General features: G+C 35.8%; 1 protein-coding gene across 12 annotated transcripts in view; it reads right to left on the bottom strand.

Moving 5' to 3' along the window:
* Window positions 1-15,000, bottom strand: part of LOC135224319 (uncharacterized) — a 1,756,683-nt gene that overhangs the window by 1,694,608 nt on the left and 47,075 nt on the right. The window contains exon 1 of one of the 12 annotated variants that reach the window (XM_064263188.1): window positions 267-490. The exons of the other annotated variants lie outside the window; for them this stretch is intronic. The gene's annotated coding sequence lies outside the window, so the exon portion shown is untranslated. Of the gene's footprint in view, window positions 1-266; window positions 491-15,000 lie in introns of those variants that run through there. 12 annotated transcript variants of the gene reach the window in all.

Genomic DNA, 15,000 nt, shown 5'->3' on the forward strand with positions numbered 1-15,000 from the left:
CACTTCCCTTTCCCATGCCAGAACTGTCACGCCTGGAATTGGAAGGCAGTGACAGGAGCCTCCACTCTTAAAGCCAGCGAAAGAAAGAAAAAAAAATTAGAAAAAATAAAAATGGATCAGTCGACACACTTCCCATTCCAGCCTTGTTTCCGAACGGGGCAGAGCCAGCATTCACATTCCCGCCCCCCCAAAACGCCTTCTGAATCCAGGAATGGACTTCTTCCAGCAGAGAGGGGGGTTAAACGCAACACTCGTGAACAACTCACCTCTCCCAAAGACAGTGGTAAATCCAGGCAGTTGTCTTCGGATGCCAGAGATTTTATCCAGTAGTGACAAAAAACACAGAAAAAAACACACCTTAGGGAAAAAAGCAAGAATCACTAGTGGGGTTATTATCTAGCTCCTTTTTTTTTTATTATTATTTGAGGCTACGTTCACCACAACACACCATGGGAGTTTGGCCGTGCCGACAACACTGACTGGCCAGGAGAAGAGCTACATCAGCTCTTTGCATGGAAAGTGGACGAAGGGTCCCGTCCCGACCCACGGCTTCCCTCCCGACACATCCCACTTTCTTCGATTCACGGCACGACTGAGGCCGAACTATTTCAAAAACTTTCCACCGACTAATTCGAAATAAAACAAACGCACTTCTGAATTTAAGAACACCGGTTAGAAAAAGGTTACGAGAAATCTCGCGAATACTTTCGTGCGAGAGGACTCGAACGCGGCGGATTGATCGGTTGGTGGTGGCATCTAGCGGCGGCCGTCACAAGCCTTGCACAACACCAGGCTTGGCACACGCTCGTGCTTAACTTTTCGATCAATATTCTTATCTCATTCACAGCTGATCTCGGCCAGAATGAATACATTCCGGCCGTCGATCAAACAATGCATTGCCATTCTGCCCTTAGACAAAAAGAGCCTAAAAATGGACGATCAAAGGACGAATGAATGAATGAGTGGTCTGCGTTTTGGCCACATTTTCTACGGATAGGGTCCAGCATATCATGCCAACTTACACGGTTAAGGCTCTATCCCTGGATCCCCTTCCGGTCCCTGGAACTCCCCTCTTCGTCCTCCACCACCCAACACATTCATTCCCATGGCGCGGTATTCGAACACTCGAAACGTCCTCCTACGAGAAATTGTGGGCCGTTGGAGGTTCATCTTTTGACACCAGCGACTTGCGTCAAGTTGTTCTCACTTCACTGGGTTCATGTTGCTAAATCATGTGTATTTATACATTTAACACCCGCAAGTTTTAACCGTGTGGTTCCCAAACCAACAGTATTTACACACAAATCAAACTTTCAATACATTAATTCCAGACAACCAATAAAATTTTCATTCAAATAATGAAATCATAGGCACTGTGATCAAATGAAAAATCTGATCACTTACCATTAACACCAATATTTTCAGGCCAAAATCAAGTATATATCGCGTTAGTGACAGAATAAAAGTTTCAATGCATTATTGGATAAAATTCACAACTTTTCCAAAACAAAAGAATAAAGTTTTATGAACAAATAAAACTCAACGAGATCACTGACCACAAAGACAAACTTTAAAACAGCATCTGTGTGTGAACACACACACACACACATACATACATATATATATATATATATATATATATATATATATATATATATATATATATATATATATATATATATATAACGCTCTTCGGTCTAAAAATTTGAATTATCGAATGGAACAGAATGGCCTTTATGAAAAAATGATTGGCTACATTTCAAAATGCATTGCTACGATATCTTGAAAGAGCGTTCTTAAAAGCGCTCATAATGACATAGAGTATTCAAAGGAATACTTCTCAAAGTTATAGGAAACGACATCCGAGAATTTGACTTACGAGAACAAGAAAAATCATATAACTGAAACTACTATAATCAACTGTCACTTTCATAACGATTGAATTCTCGAAATTATCAAGTGATAACATTATTATTATTACTATTATTAGTCAGAAGATGAACCCTATTCATATGGAACAAGTCCACAGGGACCACTGACTTGAAATTCAAGCTTCCAAAGAATATGGTGTCCATTAGGAAGTAACAGAAGGTAAAGAGAAATACAGAAAGAAGAGATCTCACTCATGAAGTGCCTTAAAACTTCAGACAAACTTCACTTTCTGATAGTATCATTTCAAAGTGATTTTAAAACTCAAACATGAGTCTCTAAAAGCACACGTACTTCTCAATAGTTAAAATTATAAAGATAAAATTTCAGACAGAGTAACCTACAAACAGAATTATTAAGAAATAACTTGTGACTGTAAGGAACTCTTCAGACAGTAACCTACAACAGAATTATTAAGAAATAACTTGTGACTGTAAGGAACTCTTCAGACAGAGTAACCTACAACAAAATTCTGTAAGAAATAACTTGTAATCTAGTCAAAGTAAAAAAAAAAATAAGAATAACTCATAACTGTGATAAAATGTAATACAGAATTCTCCGACTAGAAAAGCGAAAACGCTTCAAATTCCTGAAAAAATAATGCAATAAAAGAATTCTAAAAATAACATACAATGAAACATGACGGGCAAAAAATAAAATAGTTTTAAAAATGCTTGATTTAAAGTAAGAAAGAAACGACAGACGAAGTTGCTGCAGGAGCAAAAGCTAAGAATTAAATCCTAAGAAAAATCATCAAATACGAGTATGCAGAAATATGACCATGAGTAATTAATGACTCGTCAAAGTATAAAGTTTACATATCGGGAAAGTACCAAGGATAGGGTACGTATCCAAATTATGCATACCCACACCTGGCAACGTAAAACAGCTTGCAGGCTCACGGGCAATACATGGGCATTAACATACAACCATGGGATGTATATAAAAATGCATACTATATTTAAAAGCGTATGCGCTCATCCATGCAAACATATCTTTGTGAAAGAAATTCATTTCTTTGTGAGAGAAATTCATTTAATTACTATCCTAAAAAAAAAAAAAAAAAAAAAAAAAACAAGTCAAACCACGTGCAATTCAGGCTTACAATCATCAGTGAATTTCGACCATTTTTTATATAAACATAAAGTCTGGCAAACACAAATGCACTCCCATGCATGTATATATAAACCACGTATAATTACGAAGGAACAAGTACTGTATATTGACAAGAAGCGTAAATTCATGCAAAATTCTAGACCCAAATCCTTACTTAAGAACAATGGTGAATTCGGACTCGTTGCGTTATCTAAATAGCGTAAATATAAAAGTATATCAAATAAATGACATAATTTTCACACATAATCAAGAAAGCAGGGGAATGTACTAATATATCTTTCAAGTTAAATCTTTCCATTTCTTGCTGTACAGGAAAATCAAATGAGTTTACCACTGGTATTTACAATACATTTAGGGCGTATATACGGTGTACCCAGATACATGCGTATTTTAGTAATCATGCTAACGCAATTACGTACAAATCTTTTACATAAACTCACTCATTACTAGTTCACAAAATGAATGGAAACATGTGGTGCCATACATGCACCATATGCTTGGGCAAGCATACACAAAAACACAATTGCCTACCACGAACGAAAACAAAAAAAGAAATTACAGTTAATCCAAAAATGTGACTAAGAACTTACTGCTGATCTACATATGAGCGCAAATATGTCCTGCATACATACACATGCTTATGCAATCACACACAAACACACCTGACGACACAGTCATGAACGGGGGAAAAAAATGAAAAACGCAATTATCCCGAAATGTGACTAAGAAAATCAGGAAAGGACAAATCGGGAGGAATCGGTCACGAAAGAGAAAAGAAATGAAAAACGAAGTTATCCCAAAATGTGACAAAGAAAATAAAGACAAGGTCGAATCTAGAGAAATTATTCACGAATGAAAAAAAAATGAAAAATGGCACTTATCCTAAAACGTGACTAAGAAAATCAAGACAAGGTCAAATCGGGAGAAATTGGTCACAAAAGAGAAGCAAAAAAATGAAAAACGAAGTTATCCCATAATTTGACAAAGAAAATCAAGACAAGGTCGAATCTACAGAAATTATTCACTAAAGAGAAAAAAAATGAAAAGTGGCAGTTATCCTAAAAAGTGACTAAGAAAATCAAGACAAGGTCAAATCGGGGGAAATTAGTCACGAAAGAAAAAAAATGAAAAACGAAGTTATCCTATACTGTGACCAAGATAATCACGAAAGGGTACAATTGGGAGAAATTAGTCACGAACGAAAAAAAAAATTGAAAAATGGCAGTTATCCCAAAATGTGACCAAGAAAATGACGAAAGGGTACAATTGGGAGAAATCAATCGTGAACGCCCCCCCCCCCCCAAAAAAAAAAAATAAATAAATAAAAAAAAAATAAAAAAAAAACAACAAAATCAAGAATGTGTCAAATCTGGAGAAATATCCAGTCCTGAAGCCACCTCCAAGACAGGTGAAACTCACTGGCAGGTGCGGAGACACGTCGTGAGTGTCGCCAGCGACAACGTACGGCACACGATTAATCAATATGTCTTCCTCCTCGGCGTGATGGACCACATGGTGCTCCTCGAAATAAGGTGTACCCTGAGTTCGACATTCTTCATAAAAATGGAGAACTCGGTTGGGTGGCACAGTCCATTTTTAAATTATTATTATTATTATTATTATTATTATTATTATTATTATTATTATTATTATTATTATTATTATTATTATCCTTCGTGGGTGGTAGACCTTCCTTCAAAGAGGTAGTATTGAAAGTGATTGCTGCGTCTGCTCCATTCATTTTAAATAGTTTTCTCTATAATTATATAATTATTATCATTACTATTGTTATTATTATTTTCCTATGTGGGTGGTAGTATTGAAAGTGATTGCTGCGTCTGCTGAATAATAATAATAATAATAATAATAATAATAATAATAATAATAATAATAATAATAATAATAATAATAATAATAATTGTTGTCGTTCTAAGAGGTCTACATTAATAAAAAAAAATGTTGCCAGTTAGTGTATAATTTAAAAGCCCTTTACGAAGCTTTCGAACCCTTCCCTGGGCTCATTTTCAGTCCAATTTGAACCCAGGGAAGGTTTCGAAAGCTTTGTAAAGGGTTTTTAAATTATACACGAACTCGCAACATTTTTTATTATTGTGGACCTCTTAGAACATTACATATACACTCGCGATAGAGAGATTTTCCCAATTATCATGATCATTATTATTATCACTCACAGAAATCCACAAACAATCACGTTCCAGCGGACAATATGAGAAAAGGACCCATTAGCGAAATTAGTTTCTATTTCCTGTCTCTTCTTTCACACATTTTCATACATATTTCCTACACAGTTCACTAGGGGGCTTAAGATAAGCGCAGGAGCTACAGAACAGCACAGTGTAACTAGTCTGTCTGCGTGAAAATGTGTTACGTTCCAGACAGAATATTGTAACACAAATCTACGTAACGGATCTGTTAGTCTATTATTGTTGTTATACTATACATATATATATATATATATATATATATATATATATATATATATATATATATATAAATATATATATATATATATATATATATATATATATATATATACACACACACATATATGATATATATATATATATATATATATATATATATATATATACGTATATGTGTATATGTATACACATGTGTGTTCTTCAGTGTAGATATAAGTAAAACCGGAAGAGGTCATGCATTTCGACTGCATTCCGCCTGCGCATGCATTTCCGAGTGTCATGCATAATTTGCGATATATAATCCTCCATTGCACAAAGGCTTAGGCAAATTCCAAACGAATTTGCTCGCTTGTGGCATCAAAGAATTTCATCGCAAAGATAAGATAAAACGTCAAGAAGCAGAGAGAGAGAGAGAGAGAGAACAATAGCTTTATTTCGTTCCCATGCGGTGTCGATGACCTTCGCACTGTCATGTAAATTCGCGACACCAAATCAATCAATCATTTAATCCTATCATTGGGTTGCTATGCAACTACTTAATCAAATTTCTGATTAACTAAAGAAGGAAAAATTATTCAACTAAAATAGCAGTTAGCTGCAAAATGCACAGACAATTTCTACTCTTTCACTTATTGAGGGGTTCCGGTGACCAGGGAGAGAGAGAGAGAGAGAGAGAGATAGCGTTATTTGGGATATGTGGGGTTGGGGAGAGGGGGGTGGGGGGGGGGTGTTTGAGAAATCAATCATATCGCAATACTAGTACACTTTTTTGGTAAAGGGGCTGAGGTCATACATGAATAATGTAAAGTCATGCAAAAAATAAATAAATAAAAAAGGGAAAAAAACTTGTAAGAAACCTCATCCGCCAAATGCAAGCCGCAACGGGACACACATGAGGTAAAAAAAAAAAAATAATCAGAAAAAGAATTTCGGGGGGTTGGGGGCATGTTGTAATTACGTTCGCCAATCTCAGTTTTGCGAAATAATATTCGAATATTTCCTTCGCTTTCCCACACAACACTTCGGCCATCGGTGCTGTTTTACACGTAATCAAACTTTGATCGTTTAAAAGCTGCGCTTGATTTATGCTAAAAAAAAAAAAAAAAAAAAAAAAAAAAAAAAAAAAAAAAAACGCTCATAACCTGATTGCGCGGAACGTAATTCCATCAGGTCGCAAAAGTAGGGCCGTTTCGAAAAAATCCGAGAATTAGATTGCATTTCGCGCGCGCAGGTGCGTGCTTGTGCGGGGCGTCGGAGTGCATTGGTAGTTTGCCTGACTGAGCGCTTCCGACTGCATAATTGTCTGAATGTTACCGTGAGCAAGCAAATGCACGCACAGATGTTTCTAAATATATAAAGTATTGCAATAATACAAAATACATATCCTGGATTCAGTTTATTCACTGTAAGAACAATGGAACGAAATAAGAACCGAAACAATAGAAGAACAATTAATATAGTAATAGTGAAGATGTGCTGGATTCAGTTTATTTGCTTTCAGCCATCTGAAATAAAAGAATTACACATTATTAGGACAAAAAATCGTGAAAATTAAAATAATATTTAGGGGTAACAAGAATAAACTGAATCCATGATATGTATTTGGTATTATTGCAATACTCGTACCTCTATTGTTGGTACTTTCTGGTAGGGGTAACAATGCTTTCGGACCACCCTGTATATACAATTATATACATCGTTCATCGGTCTCAAAGAGAATATGGAATTGCAGTGATAGACATATGTCACATTAAGCGCATTATACGTACACAATAAAAACCTACACCAATGCACAATTTTTTTATATATTACGGTACGTAATCATACAATCGAAACATTTACAATTAAAACAAATAATTGTATATACAGTACAGGGTAGTCTGAAAGTCTTGGTACCCCTACCAGAAAGTACCAAAAAATAGAGGAACAAGTATTGCAATAATACAAAATACATATCCTCGATTCAGCTTATTCTTGTTACCCCTAAATATTATTTTAATTTTCATGATTTTTTTGTCCTAATGTTGTTTAATTCTTTTATTTCAGATGGCTGAATGCAAATAAACCGAATCCAACACATCTTCTCTATTACTATATTAATTGTTCTTCTATTGTTTCAGCGTTCTTATTTCGTTCTATTGTTCTTACAGTGAATAAAATGAATTCAGGATATGTAATTTATATTATTGCAATACTTGTACTTCTATTGTTGGTACTTTTTGGTATGGGTAACAAGACTTTCGGACCATCCTCTCCTATAAAAACTACATGAATGCAAGCACACATACATATACATATATATGTGTTTACAATGAAAACCTATTACTACTACCTCATTTGGGAAATGGAACTACCTACTGGACATGAATCAGATTAGCAAGACCCTCGATTTACTACGAAAATACCAGTCTAACGAAAGATTTAATACCTCGCTGGATCGACCGTGGGCCGCTGTTCAATACTTTGGTCCTCAAACCACACCATCCCTGTATAAGCACGATTTCCTTCGCGACATCTAGAGTAAAAATCTGCAAACGTGACGTCATCCAATTACTCTTATTTAAATGTCCACAGAAGAAAAATACAGGCAAACATAAAAGCAAGACAACGCCATGATTTCACTGTTCTCATTAAGCAAACTTCATTACCTCTTAACTTAATAAACACTCTGTACCGTAATTACGTAGAAATTGTTAAGTACATTTCCTCCCCAGTATGAATCGTACTATGAGTGTACAATGTTTAACAGAAAATTGAGTAAGAAAGAAAAAAAATGTCGTTCAGGTAAAGCGACTTCAACTTATTTTTATAATAACACTAAACAAATTCATGACATTCGTCTTTAATCTGGGAGAAAAACATCTTTGTAGTGCGAAATATCTTGTAAAATATCTGTCCATCATTCAAAAACTGCAGCTAAGCAGAAAAGACATCATATTACACATTTAATGCATCGAAAGTCACAGGAATCTGAAAATAGCTTTTCTTCCCGTGATAAAACTTACTTTCGACAGAAATATTCTTAGCGCTTCAGGAAACTTCGAAGGATGATGTTTTTAATGAATTTTTCTTTCTCAAGCTGGTATTACCTGCACCCTTTAACATCGAACTCTTTTTCACTCTGGGAAAATTCTAAGGACGGTGACTTTTATGGCATTTTTTTTTTTAGCTGTTATTACCTCTAATTCCTTAGTTAGTAACTATAGTAGATTCACACCACCCGTGCATTTGATGTCTAGGCCAGTCCCTTATGACGTTCCTGATTGGCTGTTGATAAGCCAATCACAGGGCTGGAAACTCTCAGCCTCTCTCGAGAGTTCACATGGGTAGGATCTTTGTTCCACCTCTCCCTCAGTATTCCTCAGGAGAGCTGGAACATAGATCCTACCCATGTGAACTCTCGAGAGAGACTGAGAGTCTCCAGCCGTGTGATTGGCTTATCAACAGCCAATCGGGAGCGTCGTAAGGGACTGGCCTAGACATCAAATGCACGGTTGATGTGAATCTACTGTAGCTTGCTTCTTGCTCTTTTCTATGTGAGGAGCATAGAGCATATTTCCCTCCACTCCCTTGCCTTATTCACACAGGACTATTTTTTTTCACTCTTGGAAAATTCTGCGGACGGGGATTTTTATAAGATTTCTTCTTCAGCTGGTATTACCCCCAATTCCTTGGTTATCAAAGCTTGCTTCTTCCTCTTTCCTTAACTCCCTCGCCTCTTTAACGTCAGACTCGTCCAACGCACATCACTAGAAGCCTGAAACAAAGCAAGTCGAGTTTTCCGAAACCAAGAGGCCACATCTCCTTGAAAATCACCCCCGTTTCTTCTCGAACCCGCTGTTGACTCGTTTTCACGCCTCCAATATATGTAAATTTAATAAAAGGGATCACGAATACGTAAGCGACTTATTTTCGCTCGGAATTGTTATGACATTCTGATCAAGACCGAGATCTCAAAACAGGAATCTAAAACAGGTGGATTAAAGGTTCTTCGCTGTTTGGGGACTGATTTCCGTAATCTTACACCACGGCGCTTTAGTTCGAGATTTAAAACGGCATCGTACAGTGCACCTCGATACGCTCCTTCTCTCCCTCTTGTTGCTGTTTGCGATTGGGCTGGCCTTATGCCAGCACGGGCTCTTGCTCATAGAGCAGCCCGTAAAGACTTTGGCCAAGCTTTGGACATTTCTCCAACCTTCCGTTTTCTTCCACCCCGGTAACATCTAACGATCAAGAGTTAAGTCTGTCCATTCATTCGGGCATTACGACCACTATTTAAAATTTCCATTTTTTTTAATTTCTTAGGGTCTGGGCTAGATTCGCCCATCGAGTTTCCGCCATGCCGACGTCTACATCGAAAATAATCGACTGCCTGTGAAATATAATGAGAAATGATAAGAACACTGCAGAGAAGGCAATTCGCCAAAGGCCAACCATTGCAGTGATGGGGGAAAAAAATATCTGACCACCTCTTTCCCCCGCAATTCGGTCCGATCCCATTTTAACCGATTTTAGTAAATCAAGCCACGTCGTAAAATCTTGAGTGACATCCAACTGTAATGAAGTCTGCTGAAACATGAAAAGACATACGCGGTTCATTAATAATAAGATCAGACGTTATTCATCTGCTCAATACGGAATAGTCACGTCTCCGTGGAGAGAGAGAGAGAGAGAGAGAGAAGACCGAGAGAGAGAGAAGACCTTACAGACCTTACAGTTCTTGTTCGGGTTGCCCCAGGTTCCCTCAGTGTGAGGCACCCCTCTAATGTTCTAACCAGAGAGTTGCTAGTACATCTTCCGGTATATTTTGCATCTTCCAATCTTGGATGGTCTGGGATGCAGTTTAGATATTTGTCGAGCTTATTCTTAAACACATCTACGCTCACTCCTGATATATTCCTCAGATGAGCTGGCAACGCATTGAATAGACGCTGCATTATCGATGCTGGTGCGTAGTGGATTAATGTCCGTGTGCTTCCTTATTTCCTGGTATTTTTTTGGGCACTATTAATCTACCTCTGCTTGCTCTTTCTGATATTTTTAGTTCCATGATATTTTCTGTTATTCCTTCTATCTGTTTCCATGCCTGAATTATCATGTAGCGTTCTCTTCTCCTTTCCAGACTATATAATTTTAAGAATTGTAGTCTTTCCCAAGTAGTCAAGGTCCTTAACTTCTTCTATTCAAGCTGTAAAGGACCTTTGTACACTCTCTATTTGTGCAATATCCTTTTGATAGTGTGGGTACCATATCATATTGCAATATTCAAGTGGACTACGAACATATGTTTTATAAAGCATAATCATGTGTTCAGCTTTTCTTGTTTTGAAGTGCCGTAACAACATTCCCATTTTGCTTTACATTTTGCCAACAGAGTTGCTATTTGATCATTGCAATAACATGTTCCATATTCATCATCACACCAAGGTCTTTAACTGCTTCCTTATTTGTGATGGTCTCATTATTAGGTCCCTTATATGCATATAGCTTTCTTTCTCTGTCTCCATAATTTATTGATTCAAATTTATCAGAGTTAAATACCATCCTATTTTCCTCTGCCCAATCATATACTTTGTTAAGGTCTCTTTGTAGAGCGTTCCTATCTTCATCACAAGTAATTTCTCTACTTATTCTTGTGTCATCAGCGAAACTACTCACTAACCGAATCCTTAACATTACTCTTCCTATTGGGTCTTCAATTCATAATAACAAACAGTATTGACAGCTAACACCGTACCTTTTGCGGCACACCGGATATTACCTTGGTTTCATCCGATTTCTCATCAGATTTGCAATAACTATCTGTCTTTTCTGTTGTGTAAAAATTCTTTTAACCATCTTCCTACTTTATCCACGATATTGTGTTTTCTAATTTTCTTCGTTCTCATATATTATGGTCTACTTTATCAAAAGCTTTTGCAAAGTCTAAATAAACCACATCTGTTCATTTCCGCTTTTCATATTTTGAATATGTTTTCACGGTGGACTAACAGTTGGGTTTGTGTACTTTTTCCGGGTACGAAACCGTGTTGTCCCTATATTAAACAAGATTATTTTTTATTAAATGTTTCATAATATTTTTCTTCATTACCCTTTCATACACTTTCATATATGTGATGTTAGACTCACAGGCCTATAATTACTTGCCTCTAGTCTTGTATCCACTTTGAAAGTAGGGGTAATATACGCTAATTTGTGCTCATCATATATCTTGCCTGTATCTACACTTTGTCTTAATAATATTGCAAGTGGCTTTGCGATAGAATGGACTACTTTCTTTAACAAAATAGCAGGATTCCATCAGGCCCTGCAGCAGCTCCATTTGTTTTAATTTCATTAATAGCCTGCACAATATCAGCTTCATTAATATCTATGTCAGCTAAATATTCACTATTTTCGTCCCTTACTTCTATATCATTATCTTCATTATCTATTCTAGGGGTGAATTCTCTCTTATATCGTTCTGCCAGTATGTTGCAAATTTAAATTTCCTTTTTTCATTCGTTAATCTCCCTTCAATTCTCAGAGGGCCTATTTCTATTCTTCTTTTATTCATCTTCTTCGCATATGAGTATAATAGTTTGGGTTTTGCTTGATATTTAATAGGTTTTTTCTTCCAAGTCCCGTTTTTCATTTCTTTTGATTGTATAACTCTTTTTTTCTGCATTTTCTATCTTACTTTTTAGTTCTATAAACTTTCCATGCATTTTTTTCTTTTGCAAGACCTTTTTTCCACTTTCTGATTTTCTGGAACAAGATTCTTCTGTCTCTTGGTATGCATGAAATGATGTTTACTTTCTTCTTCGGTATATATTTATCCACTATTTTCTCTAATATTTTTATATAATATCTCCGTATTTACCCTTATGTCATCACTTACGAAAATGTTTACCCAATCTTTGTTTAATTCTTCATTTATTTCTGACCATTTTTATATTTTTACTGTAAAGAAGTTTGTCAATTTTTCCATATCCTTCCACCCCTTTTTTCATTTCTTGCTTATCTCTGTTTTCACTTGCTTTGGAATGAACTGTTAATTCTATGACATTATGGTCTGAAATACTCGCATTATAAACTATTATTTCTTTAACATAATTCACCTCGTTCACAAATACTAGGTCTAAAGTATTTTCCTTTCTTGTTGGCAGGTGATTTATTTGTTGAATGTTGTATTCTAGTAGCATATCTAATAGCTTTTCGAATTGCCTCTTATCTTCTGCACTACTATTACTCTCTTTTTTATATGTATAAGTACATCCACAATCTCCTATTCGTTCTTTTCCATTCTACGAAAGGAAAGTTGAAGTCACCAGATAGGAGAATAGTCCAGTCCTTGTGATTTCTACATATATCATCCAATTTTTCAATTATAAGTCAAACTCTTTAGTATTAGGAGGTCTATATATTACTATGTTCATTAATTTTTCAGATTCAAATTCTACGCTATTAGTTCACATTCTGAGTTACTATATTTCTCATATATTTTCCTTGTTTTTTGTTCTTCCCATATATTGCGGTTCCCCCTTGATTCCTATTTTTTCTATCTGATCTATAAGTTTGGAACCCTTTTATTTGATCATCATTCCCAGTCTCTTGGGGAATACCAGGTTTCACTATAGTTCATTATATGTATTTTCTTTTCAATTTGGGTTAGTTCTTCTAAGTACTCTATTTTCTTTTTGAGTTACTCGTTAACTAAACCCTGCGCATTCAGCACTATGATGGTTTGCGTGTTTTCTCATTCGAATATTGGTAGTAATAAGGATTTTCCCTAGTCTCTTTCCCGTCTGGTATGTTGTTCTTTTTTTCATTTCCAGAAATTCTGACATTAAAAAAATCCAACTTTTCCATAATATTTGATCTTCCTTCATCATAATTATTCATTTTGTGTCTGAATCTGCAATTTTTCTCCGTTTCTGCAATATCCATCTTGCATAATAAATACAGTTATTATCCCTTGAGTAGAATTTTGGGAGCTGATGCATTGAAAATTTTTTGCTGACATCTCTCTGCATAGCTTCCATTTTGGTGGTTTGCTTTCTCTTTTACCTGATATTCTTGATTTCTCTCTTTATTTGTTTCTTTCTTATTTTGGATTTATTACTTGGTTGGTTATTTATTTGATTATGAATCATGGATTAACAGGGTGCAATATATTTGCATTTTTGTCGAACTTACATCCTTTTTCCCTTTCTTTTAGGTTTTTGCATATTTTTGGATGCAGATCTCTGCAATCATCCCCATATCCATCTAGGTATGCACATTTACCATATATTTCATAGTTGTGACATACCTTAGGATGTTTTTGTAGTAACATCTTTCTCCAAATCTGCAATTCCCTCTTTTCAAAAGGTTGCAGATTTTGTCTTTCTTGTCTATTTTTTCCTCTTTCCCGTCATTGTGTAGATCTGGGTAGAGCCTCTTCGGGATTTGCTTTTCTGTTGCCATAATCGTAATTTATTTCTTCGTAGGTATGCTGCTTTATTGCCTCATATGTAGTATCAATGAGTATCTCTGCATCCATACTTTCATCTTGTTCATTTGTTTTTCCTTATTTTTTTTCTCGTCATTTCATTTTTGTTTACTTCTCTTCCGTTTTTCCTCTTCTTCTTCTTCTTCTTCTTCTTCCTCTCCTCTTCTTCTTCATCCTCAACTATTTGTACATTCAATCTTGATTTAATAACATTGTCTATCCATGATAGACATGTTGAACAAAAAAATTCTTGTATCTTTCTCATATCTTGTATTACCTCAGCACACTGTGGATGGGTCGGAATGTTGCATGCAGCACATTTTCTGATTAGGTTTTGTGGATTGACTATGCTATACCAAACCTTACACAGTTTGCATGCTTTTGGCATTCTTTTTCCTAATGCGTCAATTAGGATATTCACAAGATTCACCTTATTCATTTTCTCGGAATATGTTGGTTTATGTATATTTTCCTTTATGAGTCTCTTGACCACTTGATTTTATTTGGAACTTCTTCAATTATTTTCAAGATGTTTTCATTAGATTTGTTCCAGTTTGAAGGATTATATCCTTCTAATATATCTATGAATGCTTTTGTATCTTTTTGGTTATGACTGTTGCTGATTTCATAGATGAGCAAATGCCAGTTCCCTTCCTGCTACCTCATCGTCTTGCGCAATCTGCTAAACACGCTAAATTACGCCATCTCTTCCCGCAGTTGGAACTTACTGCCATCTTGTTCTGATTTACAGATTACACTTGATAAACTAACTTAGAAGACGCTTTATCCTACTATTTTCACACTAATCTTATCACCGATAGTTCACGAACACTTCTAGATATTTCTCAAATTCTAGTCGTATGTTGAACTTGTGATATCTGTTGATTAATCTGATTTCACGCGGGAACGTCTCACCAAGCAAGATGGCTACTACGAGAGAGAGAGAGAGAGAGAGAGAGAGAGAGAGAGAGAGAGAGAGAGGAGAGGAGGAGAGAGGAGAGAGAGAGAATATTACTTTGAAAGAAAAACTACGTTGAA

The sequence above is a fragment of the Macrobrachium nipponense genome, chromosome 12, assembly GCF_015104395.2.
Source record: "Macrobrachium nipponense isolate FS-2020 chromosome 12, ASM1510439v2, whole genome shotgun sequence".
Lineage (NCBI taxonomy): Eukaryota > Metazoa > Arthropoda > Malacostraca > Decapoda > Palaemonidae > Macrobrachium > Macrobrachium nipponense.